Source organism: Bombina bombina, chromosome 5 (assembly GCF_027579735.1).
Source record: "Bombina bombina isolate aBomBom1 chromosome 5, aBomBom1.pri, whole genome shotgun sequence".
NCBI classification, from domain to species: Eukaryota; Metazoa; Chordata; class Amphibia; order Anura; family Bombinatoridae; genus Bombina; species Bombina bombina.
This window is the reverse complement of record NC_069503.1, coordinates 76,472,512-76,489,998: the sequence shown is the minus strand read 5'-3', so window position 1 is coordinate 76,489,998 and position 17,487 is coordinate 76,472,512. Positions and strand designations below refer to the sequence as shown.

Below are 17,487 nucleotides of genomic sequence, written 5' to 3'. Positions count from 1 at the left end.
TCTTGTAGAAAAGACAATATCCTAGGAATCCTAACCTTACTCCAAGAGTAACCTTTGGATTCACACCAATATAGGTATTTACGCCATATTTTATGGTAAATCCTTCTGGTAACAGGTTTCCTAGCCTGTATTAAGGTATCAATTACTGACTCAGAAAATCCACGTTTTGATAAAATCAAGCGTTCAATTTCCAGGCAGTCAGCTTCAGAGAAATTAGATTTTGATGTTTGAAGGGACCCTGAATCAGAAGGTCCTGTCTCAGAGGCAGAGACCAAGGTGGACAGGATGATATGTCCACTAGATCTGCATACCATGTCCTGCGTGGCCACGCAGGCGCTATTAGAATCACTGATGCTTTCTCCTGTTTGATCCTGGCAATCAATAGAGGAAGCATCGGGAAGGGTGGAAACACATAAGCCTTCCCGAAGGTCCAAGGTGCTGTCAAAGCATCCACCAGGGCCGCTCCCGGATCCCTGGATCTGGACCCGTAACGAGGAAGCTTGGCGTTCTGACGAGACGCCATGAGATCTATTTCTGGTTTGCCCCAACGTCGAAGTATTTGGGCAAAGACTTCCGGATGAAGTTCCCACTCCCCCGGATGAAAAGTCTGACGACTTAGGAAATCCGCCTCCCAGTTCTCCACTCCCGTAATGTGGATTGCTGATAGGTGGCAAGAGTGAGACTCTGCCCAGCGAATTATCTTTGATACTTCCATCATCGCTAGGGAGCTTCTTGTCCCTCCTTGATGGTTGATGTAAGCTACAGTCGTGATGTTGTCCGACTGAAACCTGATGAACCCCCGCGTTGTTAACTGGGGCCAAGCCAGAAGGGCATTGAGAACTGCTCTCAATTCCAGAATGTTTATTGGCAGGAGACTCTCCTCCTGAGTCCAAGATCCCTGAGCCTTCAGGGAATTCCAGACAGCGCCCCAACCTAGCAGGCTGGCGTCTGTTGTTACAATCGTCCAATCTGGCCTGCTGAATGGCATCCCCCTGGACAGATGTGGTCGAGAAAGCCACCATAGAAGAGAATTTCTGGTCTCTTGATCCAGATTCAGAGTAGGGGACAAATCTGAGTAATCCCCATTCCACTGACTTAGCATGCACAATTGCAGCGGTCTGAGGTGTAGGCGTGCAAAAGGTACTATGTCCATTGCCGCTACCATTAAGCCGATCACCTCCATGCATTGAGCCACTGACGGGAGTTGAATGGAATGAAGGACACGGCAAGCGTTTTGAAGTTTTGTTAACCTGTCTTCTGTCAGGTAGATCTTCATTTCTACAGAATCTATAAGAGTCCCCAAGAAGGGAACTCTTGTGAGTGGAAAGAGAGAACTCTTCTTTTCGTTTACCTTCCACCCATGCGATCTTAGAAATGCCAGTACTAACTCTGTATGAGACTTGGCAGTTTGAAAGCTTGAAGCTTGTATCAGAATGTTTAGGTATGGAGCTACCGAAATTCCTCGCGGTCTTAGCACCGCCAGAAGAGCCCCCAGAACCTTTTGTTGTTACAATCATCCATGTGAAGGTAAGCATCCTTTAAATCCACTGTGGTCATGTACTGACCCTTTTGGATCATGGGTAGAATTGTCCGAATAGTTTCCATTTTGAACGATGGAACTCTTAGGAATTTGTTTAGGATCTTTAAATCCAAGATTGGTCTGAAGGTTCCTTCTTTCTTGGGAACCACAAACAGATTTGAGTAAAACCCCAGTCCGTGTTCTGACCGCGGGACCGGATGGATCACTCCCATTAGTAACAGATCTTGTACGCAGCGTAAAAACGCCTCCTTCTTTATTTGGTCTGTTGACAACCTTGACAGATGGAATCTCCCCTTTGGGGGAGAGGATTTGAAGTCCAGAAGATATCCCTGAGATATGATCTCTAACGCCCAGGGATCCTGGACATCTCTTGCCCAAGCCTGGGTGAAGAGAGAAAGTCTGCCCCCCACTAGATCCGTTCCCGGATCGGGGGCCCTCAATTCATGCTGTCTTAGGGGCAGCAGCAGGTTTTCTGGCCTGCTTGCCCTTGTTCCAGGACTGGTTAGGTCTCCAGCCTTGTCTGTAACGAGCAACAGCTCCTTCCTGTTTTGGTGCAGAGGAAGTTGATGCTGCTCCTGCCTTAAAATTACGAAAGGAACGAAAATTAGACTGTCTAGCCCTAGGTTTGGCTCTGTCTTGAGGCAGGGCATGGCCTTTACCTCCTGTAATGTCAGCGATAATTTCTTTCAAACCGGGCCCGAATAAAGTCTGCCCTTTGAAAGGTATGTTAAGTAACTTAGATTTAGAAGTAACGTCAGCTGACCAGGATTTTAGCCACAGTGCTCTGCGTGCCTGAATGGCAAATCCGGAATTCTTAGCCGTAAGTTTAGTTAAATGTACTACGGCATCTGAAACAAATGAGTTAGCTAGCTTAAGCGTTTTAAGCCTGTTTGAAATCTCTTCGATAGTAATTGAGTCAAGAGTCTCTTCCAGGGACTCGGACCAAAAAGCGGCCGCAGCCGTGACAGACGCAATACATGCAAGGGGTTGCAATATAAAACCTTGTTGAACAAACATTTTCTTAAGGTAACCCTCTAATTTTTTATCCATTGGATCTGAAAAGGCACAGCTATCCTCCACCGGGATAGTGGTACGCTTAGCCAGAGTAGAAACCGCTCCCTCCACCTTAGGGATCGTCTGCCATAAGTCCCGAGTGGTGGCGTCTATTGGGAACATTTTTCTAAATACAGGAGGGGGGGAAAAGGGTACACCGGGCCTATCCCACTCCTTAGTAATTATCTCTGTAAGCCTCTTAGGTATAGGAAATACGTCAGTACTCGCCGGTACCGCATAGTATCTATCCAGCCTACATAATTTCTCTGGGATTGCAACGGTGTTACAATCATTCAGAGCCGCTAATACCTCCCCTAGTAGAACGCGGAGGTTTTCAAGCTTAAACTTAAAATTAGAAATGTCTGAGTCCACTCTATTGGGATCAGAACCGTCACCTGCAGATTGAAGCTCTCCGTCCTCATGTTCCGCATACTGTGACCCAGTATCTGACATGGCCCTAGTATTATCAGCGCACTCTGTTCTCACCCCAGAGTGGTCACGCTTCCCTCTAAGTTCGGGTAATTTAGACAAAACTTCAGTCATAACATTAGCCATGTCCTGCAATGTGATTTGTAATGGCCGCCCTGAAGTACTCGGCGTTACCATATCACACACCTCCCGAGCGGGAGATGCAGGTACTGACACGTGAGGCAAGTTAGTCGGCATAACTTTCCCCTCGTTGTTTGGTGAATGATGTTCAATTTGTACAGATTGACTTTTATTTAAAGTAGCATCAATGCAATTAGTACATAAATTTCTATTGGGCTCCACTTTGGCTTTAGCACATATAGCACAGAGATATTCCTCTGAGTCAGACATGTTAAACACACTAGCAATTAAACCAGCAACTTGGAAATACTTTTCAATTTAATTTTCAATAGTATGAAAAAAAAAAAAAAAAAAAAAAAACGTACTGTGCCTTTAAAAAGCACAGAAGTTATGACAGTTGAGAAACAATAAAACGGATAAACTATAAAATCAAATTCTTTCCGGTAAAAATACAAATTTAGCAAAGGATTGCCCCCATTAGCAATGGATAACTAACCCTTAAATAGCAGAAAAAATGTACAGAATATAACGTTTTTTATCACAGTCAAGCACTATCTCACAGGTCTGCTGTGAGTGATTACCTCCCTCAAAATAACTTTTGAAGACCCTTGAGCTCTGTAGAGACGAACCGGATCATGCAGGGAAGAAAAACAGACTTGTGACTGAATTCCTGATGCGTAGTAAAAGCGCCAAATTAAACCCCTCCCCCTCACACACAACAGTGAGGGAGATCAGTAAACTGTCATAAATTAAATAAAATGCCCGCCAAGTGGATAATTAGTGCCCAACACAATTTTTCACCCAGTACCTCAGAAAAACAGAATTTATGTTTACCTGATAAATTACTTTCTCCAACGGTGTGTCCGGTCCACGGCGTCATCCTTACTTGTGGGATATTCTCTTCCCCAACAGGAAATGGCAGAGCCCAGAAAAGCTGGTCACATGATCCCTCCTAGGCTCCGCCTTCCCCAGTCATTCGACCGACGTAAAGGAGGAATATTTGCATAGGAGAAATCATATGATACCGTGGTGACTGTAGTTAAAGAAAATAAATTATCAGACCTGATTAAAAAACCAGGGCGGGCCGTGGACCGGACACACCGTTGGAGAAAGTAATTTATCAGGTAAACATAAATTCTGTTTTCTCCAACATAGGTGTGTCCGGTCCACGGCGTCATCCTTACTTGTGGGAACCAATACCAAAGCTTTAGGACACGGATGAAGGGAGGGAGCAAACCAGGTCACCTAGATGGAAGGCACCACGGCTTGCAAAACCTTTCTCCCAAAAATAGCCTCAGAAGAAGCAAAAGTATCAAATTTGTAAAATTTAGTAAAAGTGTGCAGTGAAGACCAAGTCGCTGCCTTACATATCTGATCAACAGAAGCCTCGTTCTTGAAGGCCCATGTGGAAGCCACAGCCCTAGTGGAATGAGCTGTGATTCTTTCAGGAGGCTGCCGTCCAGCAGTCTCGTAAACCAATCTGATGATGCTTTTAATCCAAAAAGAGAGAGAGGTAGAAGTTGCTTTTTGACCTCTCCTTTTACCAGAATAAACAACAAACAAGGAAGATGTTTGTCTAAAATCCTTTGTAGCATCTAAATAGAATTTTAGAGCACCAACTACATCCAAATTGTGCAACAAACGTTCCTTCTTTGAAACTGGATTCGGACACAAAGAAGGCACGACTATCTCCTGGTTAATGTTTTTGTTAGAAACAACTTTCGGAAGAAAACCAGGTTTAGTACGCAAAACCACCTTATCTGCATGGAACACCAGATAAGGAGGAGAACACTGCAGAGCAGATAATTCTGAAACTCTTCTAGCAGAAGAAATTGCAACCAAAAACAAAACTTTCCAAGATAATAACTTAATATCAACGGAATGTAAGGGTTCAAACGGAACCCCCTGAAGAACTGAAAGAACTAAATTGAGACTCCAAGGAGGAGTCAAAGGTTTGTAAACAGGCTTGATTCTAACCAGAGCCTGAACAAAGGCTTGAACATCTGGCACAGCTGCCAGCTTTTTGTGAAGTAACACAGACAAGGCAGAAATCTGTCCCTTCAAAGAACTTGCAGATAATCCTTTCTCCAAACCTTCTTGAAGAAAGGATAGAATCTTAGGAATTTTTACCTTGTCCCAAGGGAATCCTTTAGATTCACACCAACAGATATATTTTTTCCATATTTTGTGGTAGATTTTTCTAGTTACAGGCTTTCTGGCCTGAACAAGAGTATCAATGACAGAATCTGAGAACCCTCGCTTTGATAAGATCAAGCGTTCAATCTCCAAGCAGTCAGTTGGAGTGAGACCAGATTCGGATGTTCGAACGGACCTTGAACAAGAAGGTCTCGTCTCAAAGGTAGCTTCCATGGTGGAGCCGATGACATATTCACCAGGTCTGCATACCAAGTCCTGCGTGGCCACGCAGGAGCTATCAAGATCACCGAAGCCCTCTCCTGATTGATCCTGGCTACCAGCCTGGGGATGAGAGGAAACGGCGGGAATACATAAGCTAGTTTGAAGGTCCAAGGTGCTACTAGTGCATCTACTAGAGTCGCCTTGGGATCCCTGGATCTGGACCCATAGCAAGGAACCTTGAAGTTCTGACGAGAGGCCATCAGATCCATGTCTGGAATGCCCCACAATTGAGTAATTTGGGCAAAGATTTCCGGATGGAGTTCCCACTCCCCCGGATGAAATGTCTGACGACTCAGAAAATCCGCTTCCCAATTTTCCACTCCTGGGATGTGGATTGCAGACAAGTGGCAGGAGTGAGTCTCCGCCCATTGAATGATTTTGGTCACTTCTTCCATCGCCAGTGAACTCCTTGTTCCCCCCTGATGGTTGATGTACGCAACAGTCGTCATGTTGTCTGATTGAAACCGTATGAACTTGGCCTTTGCTATCTGAGGCCAAGCCTTGAGAGCATTGAATATCGCTCTCAGTTCCAGAATATTTATCGGGAGAAGAGATTCTTCCCGAGACCAAAGACCCTGAGCTTTCAGGGGTCCCCAGACCGCGCCCCAGCCCACCAGACTGGCGTCGGTCGTGACAATGACCCACTCTGGTCTGCGGAAGCTCATCCCCTGTGACAGGTTGTCCAGGGACAGCCACCAACGGAGTGAATCTCTGGTCCTCTGATCTACTTGTATCGTCGGAGACAAGTCTGTATAGTCCCCATTCCACTGACTGAGCATGCACAGTTGTAATGGTCTTAGATGAATTCGCGCAAAAGGAACTATGTCCATTGCCGCTACCATCAAACCTATTACTTCCATGCACTGCGCTATGGAAGGAAGAGGAACAGAATGAAGTATTTGACAAGAGTTTAGAAGTTTTGATTTTCTGGCCTCTGTCAGAAAAATCCTCATTTCTAAGGAGTCTATTATTGTTCCCAAGAAGGGAACCCTTGTTGACGGAGATAGAGAACTTTTTTCTACTTTCACTTTCCACCCGTGAGATCTGAGAAAGGCCAGGACAATGTCCGTGTGAGCCTTTGCTTGTGGAAGGGACGACGCTTGAATCAGTATGTCGTCCAAGTAAGGTACTACTGCAATGCCCCTTGGTCTTAGCACCGCTAGAAGGGACCCTAGTACCTTTGTGAAAATTCTTGGAGCAGTGGCTAATCCGAACGGAAGTGCCACAAACTGGTAATGCTTGTCCAGAAATGCGAACCTTAGGAACTGATGATGTTCCTTGTGGATAGGAATATGTAGATACGCATCCTTTAAATCCACCGTGGTCATGAATTGACCTTCCTGGATGGAAGGAAGAATTGTTCGAATGGTTTCCATTTTGAACGATGGAACCTTGAGAAACTTGTTTAGGATCTTGAGATCTAAGATTGGTCTGAATGTTCCCTCTTTTTTGGGAACTACGAACAGATTGGAGTAGAACCCCATCCCTTGTTCTCCTAATGGAACAGGATGAATCACTCCCATTTTTAACAGGTCTTCTACACAATGTAAGAATGCCTGTTTTTTTATGTGGTCTGAAGACAATTGAGACCTGTGGAACCTCCCCCTTGGGGGAAGCCCCTTGAATTCCAGAAGATAACCTTGGGAGACTATTTCTAGCGCCCAAGGATCCAGAACATCTCTTGCCCAAGCCTGAGCGAAGAGAGAGAGTCTGCCCCCCACCAGATCAGGTCCCGGATCGGGGGCCAACATCTCATGCTGTCTTGGTAGCAGTGGCAGGTTTCTTGGCCTGCTTACCTTTGTTCCAGCCTTGCATTGGCCTCCAGGCTGGCTTGGCTTGAGAAGTATTACCCTCTTGCTTAGAGGACGTAGCACTTGGGGCTGGTCCGTTTCTGCGAAAGGGACGAAAATTAGGTTTATTTTTGGCCTTGAAAGACCTATCCTGAGGAAGGGCGTGGCCCTTGCCCCCAGTGATATCAGAAATAATCTCTTTCAAGTCAGGGCCAAACAGCGTTTTCCCCTTGAAAGGAATGTTAAGCAATTTGTTCTTGGAAGACGCATCCGCTGACCAAGATTTTAGCCAAAGCGCTCTGCGCGCCACAATAGCAAACCCAGAATTTTTCGCCGCTAATCTAGCCAATTGCAAAGTGGCGTCTAGGGTGAAAGAGTTAGCCAATTTGAGAGCATGAATTCTGTCCAAAATCTCCTCATAAGAAGAATCTTTATTGAGCGCCTTTTCTAGTTCATCGAACCAGAAACACGCTGCTGTAGTGACAGGAACAATGCATGAAATTGGTTGTAGAAGGTAACCTTGCTGAACAAACATCTTTTTAAGCAAACCCTCTAATTTTTTATCCATAGGATCTTTGAAGGCACAACTATCTTCTATGGGTATAGTGGTGCGTTTGTTTAGAGTAGAAACCGCCCCCTCGACCTTGGGGACTGTCTGCCATAAGTCCCTTCTGGGGTCGACCATAGGAAACAATTTCTTAAATATAGGGGGAGGGACGAAAGGTATGCCGGGCCTTTCCCATTCTTTATTTACAATGTCCGCCACCCGCTTGGGTATAGGAAAAGCTTCGGGGGGCCCCGGGACCTCTAGGAACTTGTCCATTTTACATAATTTCTCTGGAATGACCAAATTCTCACAATCATCCAGAGTAGATAACACCTCCTTAAGCAGAGCACGGAGATGTTCCAATTTAAATTTAAATGTAATCACATCAGGTTCAGCTTGTTGAGAAATTTTCCCTGAATCTGAAATTTCTCCCTCAGACAAAACCTCCCTGGCCCCCTCAGACTGGTGTAGGGGCACTTCAGAACCAATATCATCAGCGTCCTCATGCTCTTCAGTATTTTCTAAAACAGAGCAGTCGCGCTTTCGCTGATAAGTGGGCATTTTGGCTAAAATGTTTTTGATAGAATTATCCATTACAGCCGTTAATTGTTGCATAGTAAGGAGTATTGGCGCACTAGATGTACTAGGGGCCTCCTGTGTGGGCAAGACTGGTGTAGACGAAGGAGGGGATGATGCAGTACCATGCTTACTCCCCTCACTTGAGGAATCATCTTGGGCATCATTTTCTCTAAATTTTGTGTCACATAAATCACATCTATTTAAATGAGAAGGAACCTTGGCTTCCCCACATACAGAACACAGTCTATCTGGTAGTTCAGACATGTTAAACAGGCATAAACTTGATAACAAAGTACAAAAAACGTTTTAAAATAAAACCGTTACTGTCACTTTAAATTTTAAACTGAACACACTTTATTACTGCAAATGTGAAAAAGTATGAAGGAATTGTTCAAAATTCACCAAAATTTCACCACAGTGTCTTAAAGCCTTAAAAGTATTGCACACCAAATTTGAAAGCTTTAACCCTTAAAATAACGGAACCGGAGCCGTTTTTATATTTAACCCCTTTACAGTCCCTGGTATCTGCTTTGCTGAGACCCAACCAAGCCCAAAGGGGAATACGATACCAAATGACGCCTTCAGAAAGTCTTTTCTATGTATCAGAGCTCCTCACACATGCATCTGCATGTCATGCTTCCCAAAAACAAGTGCGCAATAGAGGCGCGAAAATGAGGCTCTGCCTATGATTAGGGAAAGCCCCTAGAGAATAAGGTGTCCAATACAGTGCCTGCCGGTTATTTTACATAATTCCCAAGAATAAAATAATTCCTCAAAGCTATGAAGTATAAAATATGCTTATATATCAATCATTTTAACAGGTCTTCTACACAATGTAAGAATGCCTGTTTTTTTATGTGGTCTGAAGACAATTGAGACCTGTGGAACCTCCCCCTTGGGGGAAGCCCCTTGAATTCCAGAAGATAACCTTGGGAGACTATTTCTAGCGCCCAAGGATCCAGAACATCTCTTGCCCAAGCCTGAGCGAAGAGAGAGAGTCTGCCCCCCACCAGATCCGGTCCCAGATCGGGGGCCAACATCTCATGCTGTCTTGGTAGCAGTGGCAGGTTTCTTGGCCTGCTTACCTTTGTTCCAGCCTTGCATTGGCCTCCAGGCTGGCTTGGCTTGAGAAGTATTACCCTCTTGCTTAGAGGACGTAGCACTTGGGGCTGGTCCGTTTCTGCGAAAGGGACGAAAATTAGGTTTATTTTTGGCCTTGAAAGACCTATCCTGAGGAAGGGCGTGGCCCTTGCCCCCAGTGATATCAGAAATAATCTCTTTCAAGTCAGGGCCAAACAGCGTTTTCCCCTTGAAAGGAATGTTAAGCAATTTGTTCTTGGAAGACGCATCCGCTGACCAAGATTTTAGCCAAAGCGCTCTGCGCGCCACAATAGCAAACCCAGAATTTTTCGCCGCTAATCTAGCCAATTGCAAAGTGGCGTCTAGGGTGAAAGAGTTAGCCAATTTGAGAGCATGAATTCTGTCCAAAATCTCCTCATAAGAAGAATCTTTATTGAGCGCCTTTTCTAGTTCATCGAACCAGAAACACGCTGCTGTAGTGACAGGAACAATGCATGAAATTGGTTGTAGAAGGTAACCTTGCTGAACAAACATCTTTTTAAGCAAACCCTCTAATTTTTTATCCATAGGATCTTTGAAGGCACAACTATCTTCTATGGGTATAGTGGTGCGTTTGTTTAGAGTAGAAACCGCCCCCTCGACCTTGGGGACTGTCTGCCATAAGTCCCTTCTGGGGTCGACCATAGGAAACAATTTCTTAAATATAGGGGGAGGGACGAAAGGTATGCCGGGCCTTTCCCATTCTTTATTTACAATGTCCGCCACCCGCTTGGGTATAGGAAAAGCTTCGGGGGGCCCCGGGACCTCTAGGAACTTGTCCATTTTACATAATTTCTCTGGAATGACCAAATTCTCACAATCATCCAGAGTAGATAACACCTCCTTAAGCAGAGCACGGAGATGTTCCAATTTAAATTTAAATGTAATCACATCAGGTTCAGCTTGTTGAGAAATTTTCCCTGAATCTGAAATTTCTCCCTCAGACAAAACCTCCCTGGCCCCCTCAGACTGGTGTAGGGGCACTTCAGAACCAATATCATCAGCGTCCTCATGCTCTTCAGTATTTTCTAAAACAGAGCAGTCGCGCTTTCGCTGATAAGTGGGCATTTTGGCTAAAATGTTTTTGATAGAATTATCCATTACAGCCGTTAATTGTTGCATAGTAAGGAGTATTGGCGCACTAGATGTACTAGGGGCCTCCTGTGTGGGCAAGACTGGTGTAGACGAAGGAGGGGATGATGCAGTACCATGCTTACTCCCCTCACTTGAGGAATCATCTTGGGCATCATTTTCTCTAAATTTTGTGTCACATAAATCACATCTATTTAAATGAGAAGGAACCTTGGCTTCCCCACATACAGAACACAGTCTATCTGGTAGTTCAGACATGTTAAACAGGCATAAACTTGATAACAAAGTACAAAAAACGTTTTAAAATAAAACCGTTACTGTCACTTTAAATTTTAAACTGAACACACTTTATTACTGCAAATGTGAAAAAGTATGAAGGAATTGTTCAAAATTCACCAAAATTTCACCACAGTGTCTTAAAGCCTTAAAAGTATTGCACACCAAATTTGAAAGCTTTAACCCTTAAAATAACGGAACCGGAGCCGTTTTTATATTTAACCCCTTTACAGTCCCTGGTATCTGCTTTGCTGAGACCCAACCAAGCCCAAAGGGGAATACGATACCAAATGACGCCTTCAGAAAGTCTTTTCTATGTATCAGAGCTCCTCACACATGCATCTGCATGTCATGCTTCCCAAAAACAAGTGCGCAATAGAGGCGCGAAAATGAGGCTCTGCCTATGATTAGGGAAAGCCCCTAGAGAATAAGGTGTCCAATACAGTGCCTGCCGGTTATTTTACATAATTCCCAAGAATAAAATAATTCCTCAAAGCTATGGAGTATAAAATATGTTTATATATCAATCGTTTTAGCCCAGAAAATGTCTACAGTCTTAAAAGCCCATGTGAAGCCCTTTTTTTCTTTATGTAATAAAAATGGCTTACCGGATCCCATAGGGAAAATGACAGCTTCCAGCATTACATCGTCTTGTTAGAAATGTGTCATACCTCAAGCAGCAAAAGTCTGCTCACTGTTTCCCCCAACTGAAGTTAATTCCTCTCAACAGTCCTGTGTGGAAACAGCCATCGATTTTAGTAACGGTTGCTAAAATCATTTTCCTCTTACAAACAGAAATCTTCATCTCTTTTCTGTTTCAGAGTAAATAGTACATACCAGCACTATTTTAAAATAACAAACTCTTGATTGAATAATAAAAACTACAGTTAAACACCAAAAAACTCTAAGCCATCTCCGTGGAGATGTTGCCTGTACAACGGCAAAGAGAATGACTGGGGAAGGCGGAGCCTAGGAGGGATCATGTGACCAGCTTTGCTGGGCTCTTTGCCATTTCCTGTTGGGGAAGAGAATATCCCACAAGTAAGGATGACGCCGTGGACCGGACACACCTATGTTGGAGAAATTAAACGATTTAACATGCCAGCAAAACGTTTAACCTCAAATAAATAAATTGTCACAGAAACCTACTGCTAGCCGTTCTCACTGCAATATAGGCTAAGGTTTTATTCATACAGTATCATTCCAGTGAAGTGCCATTCCCCAGAATACTGAAGTGAAAGTATACATACATGACAGCCTGATACCAGTTGCTACTACTGCATTTAAGGCTGAACTTACTTTATATAGGTATTTGCAGTATTTTCTAGTCAATTCCATTCTCAGAAAATAATAAGCTGCTACATACCTATTTGCAGGTGAACCTGCCCGCTGTCCCCTGATCTGAAGTATACCTCACCCCTCAGATGGCCGAGAACAGCAACATGATCTTAACTACTCCGGTTAAAATCATATAGAAACTCAGGTAGATTCTTCTTCAAATTCTCCCTGAGAATGAACAACACACTCCGGTGCTGTTTTAAAATAACAAACTTTTGATTGAAGTTATAAAAACTAAGTAAAATCACCACAGTCCTCTCACACATCCTATCTATTAGTTGGGTGCAAGAGAATGACTGGGTGTGACGTAGAGGGGAGGAGCTATATAGCAGCTCTGCTGGGTGACCCTCTTGCACTTCCTGTTGGGGAGGAGTTAATATCCCAGAAGTAATGATGACCCGTGGACTGACCACACTTAACAGGAGAAATAATGGTATCTTTCGAAAGTCCATTTAATGGCGAGAAAAATGGTAAATAATATGTGTGGGTACAATAAATGAGTAAGAGGAAAAATACACAAACACTGCAGAAATGTAAAAATAGCCCTGGTCCCAAACGGTCAGAAAATTGAAAAGTGCTGTGGTCCTTAAGGGGTTAAAGTCAGCATAATATCTATTTTACTCACCTAACACATATGAGTTCATGCTGATAACAGGCTCCAATGTCTGTGCTCAGGAAGAAGGTTCCTTTATTCACTCCAGTTACATCAATACCTGATATCTCTCAGTGCTCTGGCCGTGTCTGTAAAAAGTATATTAAATGGTTTAGACCCTGGTTTCTCAACAGCCGGGCCGTGGCCCAGTACCGGGCCGTGATAGCCCTGCTAGATAATAATAAATAATGGTTCTGATTAACTGTACGTATGGTATAATTAAAGGGACACATAACAATTCATGTGATACAGATCAGCTGATTAGATTATTACATATGTGCTATTTATTCAGCACAAGCATATAGTACAGTTATCTCTGTGGGTGTTATAATTGCCCCTTAAATATGAATCTTCCCAGATCTATGCAACATAATGGAAGAAAATCTATTTAAGTGGGGCCCTATCACAACTTTACAAACATATTATAATCTTTGTTTTCTATCATTTATATGAAACAATATTTTCTACTGAAATAAATGTTAAAAAATCTGTTTAAATAGAAGTTAAATTGGATACTGCAGTATTGGTATTGTACTTCATACTAATTCTCACTGTCAGAAATTTTGTCATGTGCCCCCCCCCCCAGTCCTTTAACTCCTCTTGGTCAATACGTAGTTGTCTTAAATCACACTGTAATGGGGGTGGGAGAGAGAGGCACTAAAATGTTCATTACAAATGTTATCTTGGATGGAGTTAAGAAAATAAAGAATTTGTGTTTACATATTGTGATAATATAATGAGATGTTCTTTTGGCAAATTTAGTCTATTTAAAAGGACCAAAAAATATAGAATTACAAAACCACAGATGCATAATAAAAATACAATGCAATAAAACTTACTATGAAATTTAAAAGATCAATTGATTGTTTTCAGATAAATGTAGTTCGGCACCTGTACCATGTGACAGCTATCAGCCAATAACACTCATATTTTTATATAATGTGAACTCCTGCATATGCTAAGTAGGAGCTGGAGCCTCAGGTCATTTAAAAGGCTGAGTACAATTTAATAATGAAAATAAATTACAAACAGCAAACAGTTATTTTATATAAAAATAAAGCTAAAGGTGAAATTTCCCATACACTTTATACTATTTTATACACCGGTAAAACAAGTCATTAGAAACACATTAAAGGGACAGCAAAGTCACAATTACACTTTTATGATTCAAATTTAAACAACTTTCCAATTTCCTTCTATTATCAAATCTGCTTTATTCCCTTGGGGACCTTTGTGACAAAGCTTATAATGCACTATGGTGCCAGCTGCTGATTAGTGGCACATACAGTCCTCTTATCTTTGTCTCACCTTATGTGCTCAGCTAGCTCCCAGCTGTGCATTGCTACTGCTTTAGAAAAGGATACCTAGAGAATGAAGCAAATATCTTAATAGAAGTCAGTTGAAAAGTTGAAAATTATATGATCTATTTAAATGATGAAAAACATTTGGGGTTACTTGTTATTTTAAGCGAAAACCAAATGTACAGGACACTGTCCCTTTAAGTCTGTGATCATGTGACATAAACAGCAGCAGCTGAAGGTGCAGAATACACTTACTAAGGTCTTTACTAACAACAAGAATCAGTCACAGATCAGTGGGATAAAGGTTCTGATGATAAACAGGTGCAGCTAATAGAAATAAGAAATGTATTATAAAATAACCTCATTAGAAATAAAATAATATGCAGATCACAATATATTTATGATTAGATCAGTATATGTGATGAGACTGATACAACAGGGCCATAAGCCGAGTGATATTTATTACTGAAGCAAATAGCAGCTTCAGACTAATATTAAATACAAATGGTTTATCTGGGCTCTACAGTTAGTTATAAACCTATAGGGAAATACAGGATTCTAATTGGCTGATACTTAAGAATCTGTTGCTCAGTGGATAACAGGAACAACCCCCACAAATGTATTATTGGACAGACCTCCTCAAGCTTGAAAATATGGTTTGGTTCTGATGCAAACTGCTGTAACTCATTATGTATGAAATTGGGCTTTTTAAATGAAAGAACTTAATGTTATATTCATTAACACAGCATGAAAAATGTAGAAAACAAATTAAATAAGTACAGTTCAGTTTTGTCGGTAAAGCCGTGCGTTGCTAACGAGCCTTTTTTTCCAGCGCTCACTTAAAACAACGCTGGTATTACAAGTTTTCTGAATGGCTGCGTTAGCCTCAGAAAAGTGAGCGTTGAGCAAATTTAGCTCCACATCTCACTGTAATACCAGCGTTGCTTACGGTAGCGGTAAGCTGGCTAAAACGTGCTCGTGCACGATTTCCCCATAGGAAACAATGGGGCTGAGACGGCTGAAAAAAACCCTAACACCTACAAAAAAGCAGCGTTCAGCTCCTAACACAGCCCCATTGTTTCCTATGGGGATATAAAAAATATATCTGTACCTAACACCCTAACATGAACCCCGAGTCTAAACACCCCTAACCTTACACTTATTAACCTCTAATCTGCCTCCCCCGACATCTTTGCCACCTGCATTATATTATTAACCCCTAATCTGGTGCTCCGGACACCGCCACCACCTACATTATACCTATGAACCCCTAATCTGCTGCCCCTAACACTGCCGCCACCTACATTATACCTATGAACCCCTAATCTGCTGCCCCTAACACTGCCGCCACCTACATTATATTTATTAACCCCTAATCTGCCGCCGCCAACGTCGCCGCCACCATAACTAAATGTATTAACCCCTAAACCTAATTCTAACCCTAACACCCCCCTAACTTAAATCTAATTTAAATAAATATAAATAAAGTTACTATAATTAAATAAATTAATCCTATTTAAAACTAAATACTTACCTATAAAATAAACCCTAATATAGCTACAATATAACTAATAGTTACATTATAGCTATTTTAGGATTTATTTTTATTTTACAGGCAACTTTGTATTTATTTTAACTAGGTACAATAGTTATTAAATAGTTATTAACTATTTAATAACTACCTATCTTAAAAAAATACAAAATTACCTGTAAAATAAATCCTTACCTAAGTTACAATTACACCTAACACTACTCTATAAATAAATAAACTAAATTAAACTAATTACAATTAAATTAAATAAACTAAATTACGGAAAAAAACAAACACTAAATTACAGAAAATAAAAAATAAATTAAATTTTTTTAAACTAATTACACCTAATCTAAGCCCCCTAATAAAATAAAAAAGCCCCCCAAAATAATAAAATTCCCTACCCTAAGGTAGGAAAAATCCTATTGGCTGAACTTCAATCCGATTGGCTGATAGCATCAGCCAATAGGATTTTTCCTACCTTTATTCTGATTGGCTGATAGGATTCTATCAGCCAATCGGAATTCAAGGGACGCCATCTTGGATGATGTCATTTAAAGGAACCTTCATTCAGTCGTCGGCTGGGAACAGAAGAGGATGTTTGCGATGTGGGGGGGGGGCTCAGTTTAGGGGTTCATAGGTAGTTTATGGGTGTTAGTGTACTTTTTAGCACTTTAGTTAAGAGTTTTATGTTCCAGCGTTAGCCCATAAAACTCTTAACTACTGACTTTTAAATGTGGTAGGAGTCTTGGAGGTAGAGGCTGTACTGCTCACTTCTTCCAAGACTTGTAATACCGGCGTTAGGCAAATACCATTAAAAAGATAGGATACGCAATTGACATAAGGGGATTTGCGGTAGCCAAAAGTCATGGAAAAAAAGTGAGCGGTACACCTGTACCTGCCAAACTCGTAATACCAGTGGGCATTAAAAAGTAGCATTGGGACCTCTCAACGCTACTTTTTAAGGCTAACGCAGAACTCGTAATCTAGGCATCAGTTTCTTATATGAAGTGAAATATTTTATCTTTATCACAACAAAATACAGAACACTATTTTCTCATCATTATATAAAACACAACAGCGTGAGGCTGTTAATAAAGATTTATGTCAGGTTTTGCATATTACCGTTTAGCAGAAGCTCTGTAAGTATGAAGTCTCTCTGGTTCCTCCTGTGATATCACTGAGTGTTACACAGATATTTATACTAATGTGGGAGGGTCACCTTTCTCTGTGTGACTCACATGAGTACAACTTGTCAGTTGGGAGACAATGAGAGGGTCACACCTGGCCTTTTGTTCTCATATAGATGTCTATTGTCCCCTCTGGTGTCACATGAATACAGAGTCCCTGCCTCCCTCTCAGGGTGTGATTATCATATGGATAAGTAAGGAGAAAACAAAGAGTTTATTTAAATGTGAGAGATTTTTTCTATTGTGTCCTAAAATATCTCAGGATACAGCATTATATTATGTTTTTATTAATGGAAATTGTTATTTTAACAGAACTTAGTTGCAAACAGATGTATAATATTAGCATGTTATTAGATACATATGAAATACAATACTGAAATGCTGAGTATTTCAATACTAATATTTTAACCATTTTATTGTTTGTTCACTAACTGTGTAATCTAATGTTTCTTTTTCTAATCTTTCTATCATAAATTATATTTCTTCTTCTGACTATATTTTATTATACACAT

The 17,487-nt window shown here is 41.6% G+C and overlaps 1 pseudogene; it reads right to left on the bottom strand.

The window, feature by feature from the left end:
* Positions 1 to 17,487, bottom strand: part of LOC128659910 (oocyte zinc finger protein XlCOF6-like) — a 367,873-nt pseudogene that overhangs the window by 239,126 nt on the left and 111,260 nt on the right.